We start from the raw sequence: 9,492 nt of genomic DNA, 5'->3' as shown, positions 1-9,492 counted from the left end.
GACCCAATTAAAAAGAGGAAGGATATGAATAGATCATAATTATGTGTGTTTTGGTGCATTGAACGTGCTGCAGGAAGGCTTCTCCTTTGTTTAAAGCTCACATGCTGAGGGAGGGGGGGTTGTTTGTGCAGCTCTGTGCAGCTCTTTCAAGCATGGTGACCGACTTTGCCAACCGACTGGCGGGTGTTGTGCAGACCTCTAATCCAACGTTGAGTTAAGGAACACTTGTGAGAAGAGTGTGGAATAAAAGAACAGTGGGACAAAAGGGGGGGGGGGGGCGTTCTCAGGCACTTTTCATGGAAGTGGTAGTCACATTGAAAGAATTCAGAGTGGTGTGGTGAAAGCACAAAGTCGCTTTGAGGGAAATCCAAAAAACCAAACCGACAAAACAAAAAGGTGGAAGCAAAGACAACCATCAATGTGTGGAGCAAAACCAGCCAGTACTGGATAGTCGAGTATGACTGACGAAACTTTTAGCTACCACCTCGGTGTCCAGTCATGTGTTTCTTCAACACACTCAACACTCACTCATTTCAAAGCACCGGTTATCCTTTCAATAACAACCACATACAAGTTTCACACCAGACAGTTGACATGTCAGCATTTTTACCACCTAGTCATTTTGTCAGCCACACTCTGACCTGAGCAGGGCCGCAGTGAGGCACCCTGAGCAACAGTCAGTATGAAATGCCAAAATCGACTGACCACTCAAGGATAAACTGGACTTTTGGTCGAAGTCCTAAACGGGGAATAAAAATTGAGCAAACAATGTTATTACATCTACAATATTTTTCACACGGTAGGGCACATCAGTTCATACATTGCACCGTCAATAAATGGTCTATTTTTGTATTTATGTCATATATAAGGCGGACTGAACTATAAAGCACATAAAGCGAGACAAAAGAGTAAGAGATGAGTCCGTCAGTCAGTCAGACTTTATTCACTGTGTTCAGTAACTCTAGAACATGTTTGTAACACGCTAAATAGTAGCCACGTTAGCAGTGTTACCCGCGTTGGCCTATTCCCAATGCCTGTAACTTCCAACCTTGTTTGCGAATACCTTCACTACTTACTACAAAGTGCACTATATAGTGCGTTCGCCATTTTCTAGTGCTGTCGGAATCTACAGTTCCAAAATGGAGTGCCCTAAAAATTTCCCAGAAGTGTCTGTGAAAAAACCAGTGTAAAGGCCCGTTCACACCGGGACGAATTTCGCCGGCGATTTTCGCCAACGTTTAACGCCTCGTGACTAAACAAAGGGCACCAATGAGAGTGTGCACACCGACGCGAAAAAACGCCACGCGTCAAAGCGTCAAAAAAAAAAAAACGCCTCGGGTTCGTTTTTTTTTTCCGACGCGTCGCGTCGAAATCTATTCGACCAATGAGAATGCCGCTTTTGCACACGTGTCTGGAGCTTCTGAAGTTACAGTAAAACACAACTTGGGGGCACTCAAACACAAAACTGCCTTGCTGAGCACACATACCAGCGAAGAAGATAGACGTCAAGTAGCGTCTACACTGCCGCGAAGAAATAATGACGGACATTCTAAAATATCCCCGAACGAAGCACCAGTTGGAGCTACTGGTGCTTGAAATATTCATGTTTTCTTTTTATTATTCTGACTAGCGCGTAAATACTTGCTCTCTTCTTCTGAGTGAAAAAGCGACTTTAAGAAGCCTAAAGTTGCGCAGCGCCACCTTGTGTACAGGAGTATTTCTGTTTACATTAAGCGCCATCTAATGTCAGGGAATGAAATTGCATGCTCGCTCGGCTCATCGTCAGCGAAAATCGCCTGGGTGTGAACACAAAAAACGTGGCGAAAAACGCTGGCGAATAACGCCTGGCGAATAACGCCTGGCGAATATTCGTCCCGGTGTGTACGGGCCTTAAATCGATGCTCACCAGCCTGGCGAATGTAGCCCCAAGTGCATTGCGTTTGAAAAATTTTTGTGAAAAAAATATATTTCAATCTGTTTCTAAATTAACCATCAGCATTTTCATCTTCAGACCTCGGTGGATTCATATATAGTCGTTGTAAAACGTTCATATCAATTAGATTTTCACTTTGTGAAATTGGTGATGTCATATTAGCTGTTTAAAAAAAGAAAAAAGGTAGTGAGCGTGGTGTCCGAATTGCTTTTAAAATCCAGGGCACTACATAGTAAACAAAAAAAAGTTAAAGTCCCAATATCTATCACCCACCTAGATGTGTGAAATTTATCCTCCGCATTTGGCCCATCCCCTGGGGGAGCGGTGAGCTGCAGACACAGCTGCACTTAGGAGCCATTTGGTGGTTTACCCCTTCATGATGAGTGTCAAGCAGGGAGGCATTGGGTCCCATTTTTACAATCCTTGGTATGACTTGGGCTGGACAAGGGCGGACACTCTATCACAAGGCCACTGAGCTGGTCCCACACTATATTAAAATCTTTTAGTCAACAAGCTCTTTCACACTGAGCTGTTTGGTCTGCACAAGAGTTGATTTCCTCTGACATTCTGCTTTGTTCAGCAAAGTTCATCTGAATTTTGTTCAAACCTGAAAACAAAAGATTCCATTACTAATTTGCAAGTTATACAGATTGGTGTTCCGACAAACAAAGAAAAAAAACAGGGATTCCATGTTTTTCACAATGTAAGGTGCACTTAAAAAGGCTTACTTCAAAAAAAAAAGCAGCACAGAGCGCTTTATTCATTGATTAACGCTGGTTGTGCTAACTAATGTAGTAAGAGAGGTCTTTGCCGGACTGTCAAAATATTTAGTTTAGTTCGGCTAATGTGCAGCAGTGTCTGACTGTGTTTTTCTTACGTGTTGCTAACAAGGTTGGGAGTTAGCGTAGTCACAGTAATGTGTATTTTTGTGGTATCAAAAAGTATTTCATGTGTTGCAAACAAAGTTGGGAAGTGCAAGTGTTGTGAGTGAATACGCTAACGTGGCTCACATGTAGCATGTTGCAAACAAGTTCTAGAGTTACCGTAGACGTAGTTCATAAAGTCTGACTGACTGATGGACTTATCTCTGACTCTTTTGCCTTATAGTTTAATGCACCTCACATATGACATACGTTTAAAAATTAGACCATTCACTGATGGGGCACCTTAGAATCTTGTGCAAGCTGAAAATACAGCAAATGACATGCGCTGAGAGTAGTAATGCAAACTGCCAACAGTGCAAAACCTCTGCAAAAAATCCAAAAAAGTTTGGATATTATCGTATGGGTAGAAATGCTCTAGCAGGCAAACCAAACCTAGTCAGGGTGCTAGCTGGACTAGTTTTTCTTGCAAGTTGTCTTTTCTTCTTGGCATCTTTTTTTGTTTTGTTCTAGTAGCTACTTGTTCCAGGATATACCGTTCCCAGATTCAGAGCTGCTTAGATTCCCTGCCTTCTGCAGATGGAATGAGTAAAAAGAAGGACGTGAACTTTTTTTTTTACTTAATTTGCTAGACTTTTTTAACTTAAAAGATCCTGACCTTTTGGATGTTTGAGTTTGAATCCCACTGAATTGTCTAAACGGGGATTTGAATAAAATACAAACAATTTATAGGTCGTTCGGAAAGCCTGATAGCATCTGGCTTTGTGGCTGAGAAAATGTCATTAACCTGAAATGTTTTGATCTATTTATCTGTCTTGCTCTTTGAATATTCAGAACTGTGTTGTGAAAGGCCGCTGTTTCTTTCAATCATGATGTTTTCAATTACATTTATCAAATAGAACAGTCTTCGTTTAAATATAAGTCTGGATGGTCTTTTGTTCTTTGCTACACACAGCATTATCTGTTCATTAGCATAGTCTGTAGGGTGATTAGACTATGCAGCGCGTAAGGAGGGAGAGCCTGCTGAGCGGTGGGTTTGGCAGGAGCTAGCTATAAGCGACCTCAGCCAGTTTGTCCCGGCTCCACACGTCTATGCAAGCAGCAAGAAAACACACAAACTGTACTGTGGGAACATCTGCTGTCAGAGGGTGGAGGGAGGGAGCAGGGAACATTCATACAAGGCAGAAAATTATTCATAGAAGGTAAAACTGGTTTGATCCTGCAATTTAGCCACTGGCTGAGACATTTCTGTCAGTTCCTGACTGGGTTTCGTAATCCTCTCATTGCTGAGAGAAAGCTGAAAACTGTAGGTGAAAGTTTCTGTCCTAAAAGACACAGTTTGCATGCACTGCTACTGCACAATTTAAAAAAAACTGCATTTATTGTTAGACCTTGACTGACACGTTTATTATGACAGGAGTTTAATAGTGGTGTAAATTCAATATTTACATTAAAGTAAATTATAATAAAAACTTTAAAACTTTACGCAAACCAGACGTCTGTTCTGTTTCCAGAAAATCTTTAACGTAGTTTGTGTTCACTCTACAATCTTCAGAATGAACTACAAAGTCCGTGGAGACCTTTTGGTTACAACATCTGACAAAAAGCAGATTACAGATGTATGTTTTTTTTGCCCACCACTGTTTCCTCTTACAGATTTCCCTGTTTTTACCAATCTAGAAAAAGAAAAATTTCATTCTACTTGTTGCAATGAAAGTATAGAGGCAAATCATCAAAGACCCACTTCAATGATAGTGGGAGTTTTGGTGTTTTTAACATGTTCTTGTGGCATTTCTTTGATGAGGGAAGACATTTAAAAAGATAACTAAGTATAAATTTGCATTTCTCCGTAGTTCTTTCAAATCATTGTGAATCAGGAGCAGACAAAAAATGCCATTGGAAAAGGCTTATAGCTGTGACGGACAGCAACAGTCATGGGCCAAAAGCTCCCTGCTCTGCTCCATTCTGATGCATCACCTGCAAATGACTAGATCCACGTCCGTCTGTGTTTTCCCTGTCTGAGCTGGCATCTGGTTTAAAACTGTACAGCTGGATAGCTCCTACATCGCTCGCCATTTTTGTTACACCGATAATTTTGTGTTGGGGGTGTGAGGGGCCGTAAGCTAGCGGTCGAGTGTGTAAACAGATGAATGATGGGAAATGGGGGCAGGTCTACTCCGAGCCAACAGCTCCGCTCACAAATGAAGAAACTGTTATAGAAAACAATACAGGTTTTTAGATTTGGGCTAAAAAACGACATAATCATAATTAAAACAACTGGAAATGCTTTAAAAATAAAGCGAAAGGCGATCAAAGTGGGACTAAAAAAAAAACCCATCCCACACCATACTTACAGACAGTATTTTCTAAAACTTCTATAGAGATATGTTGAACACTGTTTTCAAATAAAAATAAAAATAAAATCACCATCCATTACTGATTTATAACTACTCTAATATCCTTTCATTGAAAAAACCTTGAACTGATTTTCATGGCAAGAATCTATCAAATGTTTCAGTACGACTTTGATGAACTATGAACCAACACTGCTTGATGGATTGTTGGGAGTCCATAAAGTTTGACTTATCTGTCGTGTTTTACTCACTTCAAAGGCAACACACAAAAAAAAGAACACATTTCACTAGAAAAACTTCCCATCAACCCTTCTGATCAGTTCCCTGCCTCTCGAACCTTTTAGGCATTCTGGGTAGTGTAGTTATAAGGCATGACACAGTTCTCAGTTTTTACCAGACTGTATGTTACAGCATAGAACCGAATGGTGCTGTAGGGGATTCGCTGCATCCCTACTGCATCCCAATCTGTTCACGTTTAAAGAGTCACACACGAAGAATTAAATTCTTCTTAATCAAACAACAAAAGGTAGATTTAAAGATTTATTATTTGCTGTTTGATTACATTACACCAGGCTTAGTTGAAGGTTTCCTTCATTATTATTTGCTGATTAGGAAAAAAAGAATTTTCAGAGATGTTATTCTTTGGTTGTTGTTTGATAATACACAATCGAACCGACACAAAACCCTGATCCAAGAATTGAGGTTTGAACCAAATTTAGAGAATTACAGGCGGACCGGAGCGGCGTCCGTAGTTATGCGGTCGCTGTATCGGTCCGTTGAGGTGAAGAGAGAGCTGAGCCAAAAAGCAAAGCTCTCAATTTACCTGTCGATCTTCGTTCCAATACTCACCTATGGTCATGAGCTATGGGTCATGACCGAAAGAACGAGGTCCCGAATACAAGCGGCTGAAATGAGCTTCCTCCGCAGGGTGGCTGGCCGCTCCCTTAGAGATAGGGTGAGAAGCTCGGTCACCCGCGGAGAGCTCGGAGTAGAACCGCTTCTCCTCCACATCGAAAGGAGCCAGTTGAGGTGGCTCGGGCATCTAGTCCGGATGCCTCCTGGACGCCTCCCTGGAGAGGTGTTCCGGGTCTGTCCCACTGGGCGGACGCCCCGGGGAAGACCCAGGACACGCTGGAGAGACTATGTCTGTCAGCTGGCCTGGGAACGCCTCGGGGTCCCCCCAGAGGAGCTGGAGGAAGTGAGGGAAGTCTGGCCATCTGTTCTTAGACTGCTGCCCCTGTGACCCGGTCCCGGATAAGCAGAGGAAGATGGATGGATGGATGGATGCAAGAAACTGAATTGTTGCATCCCCAATAGTTAATTCATTTTATTACTATTTTCCATTGCTTGCTGTGCCTCATAAACCAGTGTACTTTATAGTCTGAAAAATACAGTTCTCACTAACTCATCTGTCACCACATCAGGGTTCACTTGCAAGCAAACAGAAAACCTTGTTTTTAGGTCTTTCACTTTGTGTGTTTGGGTCCCAAAGTGTTTGTTTCTTCCAAAGAAACTATCAGAGAAAACCAAAGCAACCATATAGACCAAAACCGAAGACCCTTCAGATTGTAAATCCAAAGCTTTGTCATTCATCTGTAGAGGCCATTCCTTGATCTGAATTCAAACCACTTGGTTTGGGTCACTCTTTCCTTTGAGCACAGGAGATGAATTACCAGCTTGACAACCACACACATGTTGTGATGACAAAATATGACGATGACAGCTACCTCCGTTTGTCTTGGAGCTTGATATCTGATGTCACAAGGGCACTCGAGGCCAGTGGGACAATGGGAGGGGCTTCAGCTGCTGACATAGTTGAACTTCCTGTGGTCTGGTGTGAGGCTACACAGCTGCCTCAGTCATAATTCAGCAACAGCACTAGTCTCCTTACAAGGACAGGAACAAATACCTTTGGGGCGACACGTCCCAGGGATCGCCTGACAAGAGCATTGGTGTAAATGTAATCCAAAAATCAAAATTAAAACCAAAATTAACTTTATTTTGCTCATCAAAAATTAATGATGACATTTTCTTTAATCAATTTAAAAAAAAAAGTCAAATTCAGATTTTGAAAAACTGCATGCTTTTTAAAGATGTACTGATGAAATCTCGTATCTGCATTAGCCAGAGGAGTGATTTCAAATTAGAAGCAGAGTTTGGATGAGGCTTGTTTGTCCTTCACCCACATCCACTGGTGTAAATCTGTGAGGCATTGGAGTGTGCATGGTCACACTGCAAAGGCATCACAAAGATCTAACGTTTGAAGTGGTGACCTGGTGTTTATCAGATTCTCAGCTATTCTTTCTCTTGTGAAAACGACTTTTTGCACAAGGAAAAGAATTTTTCTCACCTTCTGGTCTCTTTCCAGTAAATTGAACTTTTTTCGATATTTTTTTTAACAGGGAATTGTTTTGAACACCTGCAAACACAAATGTTTCTTTTTATTCATCTGAATTTCTGGCTATCAGAAACCTTTTATTAACAGATTCTTTAGAACAAACCACCATTTTCCTCCATCTGTCCTCCTGATTTACTCATCTGAAAACACTGAATGAAGCTGACACTCAATTAGTTTAATTAGAAAATCCACTCATGAATGGGTTCCTGTTGCAGGAGCAGCTGCACACACTGTGCCCCTTCACTTGCTGTGATTTAGTTTCAGACAGATAAGACTCACTCTAGCAAATCATTTGGGTAAAATTCCATCAGACCAGATCCCTGCAGCTATGTTTGTGGGCCTTCAGAGGCCATGTTTAGTACCAGAAAATACTACACAGCAAAAAAAGACGCTTAAAAAAGGTAAAAGACCATTATTTCAAGAAAAAAATTTCCCGTTCAAAAGGTGCAGTTTTGGAGGATGCTTCTTCACCTTTAAGGCCAGGTCTCCCCTGTTTGGTAACACAACCCAACTGTCTTAAACTGGGTTACATATCAGAGTTGAAACTTACTTTTTTTCCTGCACATAAACAGTTGGGCAAACAGACAGAAAGAGTGTGGATCTGAATTGCTCTCCAGCTTAACTCTGCTTACATGGTTACAAAAAACCAAACACTTAAAGTCCCACTACGATCATCTTTTGATCTATTGTTCAGTGTTCCCAGTGGTCCTTTAATTATGATTATGTCATTTTCTAGAACATAGTTCCAGCAGAGGAGCAGGAGTTCACTAGAAATTTTCCCCGCCCCCACTTCCCATCACCTGTATATGAGGGCACTCTGTTTACACGCCCCTCTCTGTTACAGCCCCTCACTCCGCCAACCCAACATCAAGGACAACAAAAATGGTGAGTAATGTTGAAGCAATCAAGCCAAACAGTTTTGAGCCAGAAAAACAAAGATGTCCATGGATCTATTTGTCTGCAAGTTGATTCATCGAAATGGAGCAAAGTACGAAGTTTGTGACCTGCCCAACGCATTTTTATTTCATAAATACGATCTTATTCAAGCGGTTTTTGTTCGTCTGCTTCTGATTCCCAACTATTTGAAAAAAGAAATACTCAGAAATTCTTTTTTACACTTAATTTTCCTATTACCGGTATATGACCTCCATCATCAGAAAAATGTTAAAAACACCAAAAACACAATTTTCATCAGAGTGGAACTTTTAACTTTAATGCATATGTTTTAAGAAGAAAACATGATTTTTTTATCATCAAATTTTCCAGAAAGTCCTCCAAAAATGCACCAAACCAGAATGAATTCAGGAAGTGTGAGAAGAGGAATAATACCTCGGAGGTCAAAAGTATTGTCCAAGTCAGATTAAACCTCTGGATTGTATGTACTGTATTTACTGAATTTGATAGCAAAATGTGAAATTGATCAAATTTGAATGAATAGAAGGTACGATTACATTCAAACTCTTCAAATTAAGCTCGAAAGTGAAAAAATCTGACCACCCCAAATAAAACTGTTTGACTTTGTTTGGTGTTGAAGGAAAACCCTGTTTGCTGCAGTTGAACTTTTAGCTCATTTTTGTTTTTCTTGTCTTGTCTTTGTTGGTATTTGCTCCTTCTCTTTGTGTTTACTGTATGCTGAACCGCTGGACTGAATCCCGACTCATCAGAATCTACAGTCTTCCATGAAGGATAGGAGTTTTTTTAACAGCGTTTTCTGTAAAACCTTTTCAGTTTTTATGAGACAAATGCAAAACGAAGCTCTAAAACCTGCAGATCTGCATGAAGTACTTGAATAAAACTGCATCTATTTGACTCTGCATATACAGTACTTGCAGAATCAAATATTTGATTTGAGTCTGCATCCTTTGAAGTTTTCCCAAATTATTTAAAAAAAACAAAACCAATGCAGATGATATATTGTGAGCACAC

This window comes from Oryzias latipes, chromosome 18 (assembly GCF_053564925.1).
Source record: "Oryzias latipes strain Hd-rR chromosome 18, Olatipes_Hd-rR_3.1".
In the NCBI taxonomy this organism is placed as follows: Eukaryota; Metazoa; Chordata; class Actinopteri; order Beloniformes; family Adrianichthyidae; genus Oryzias; species Oryzias latipes.
Note: the sequence above shows the minus strand (reverse complement) of the source record.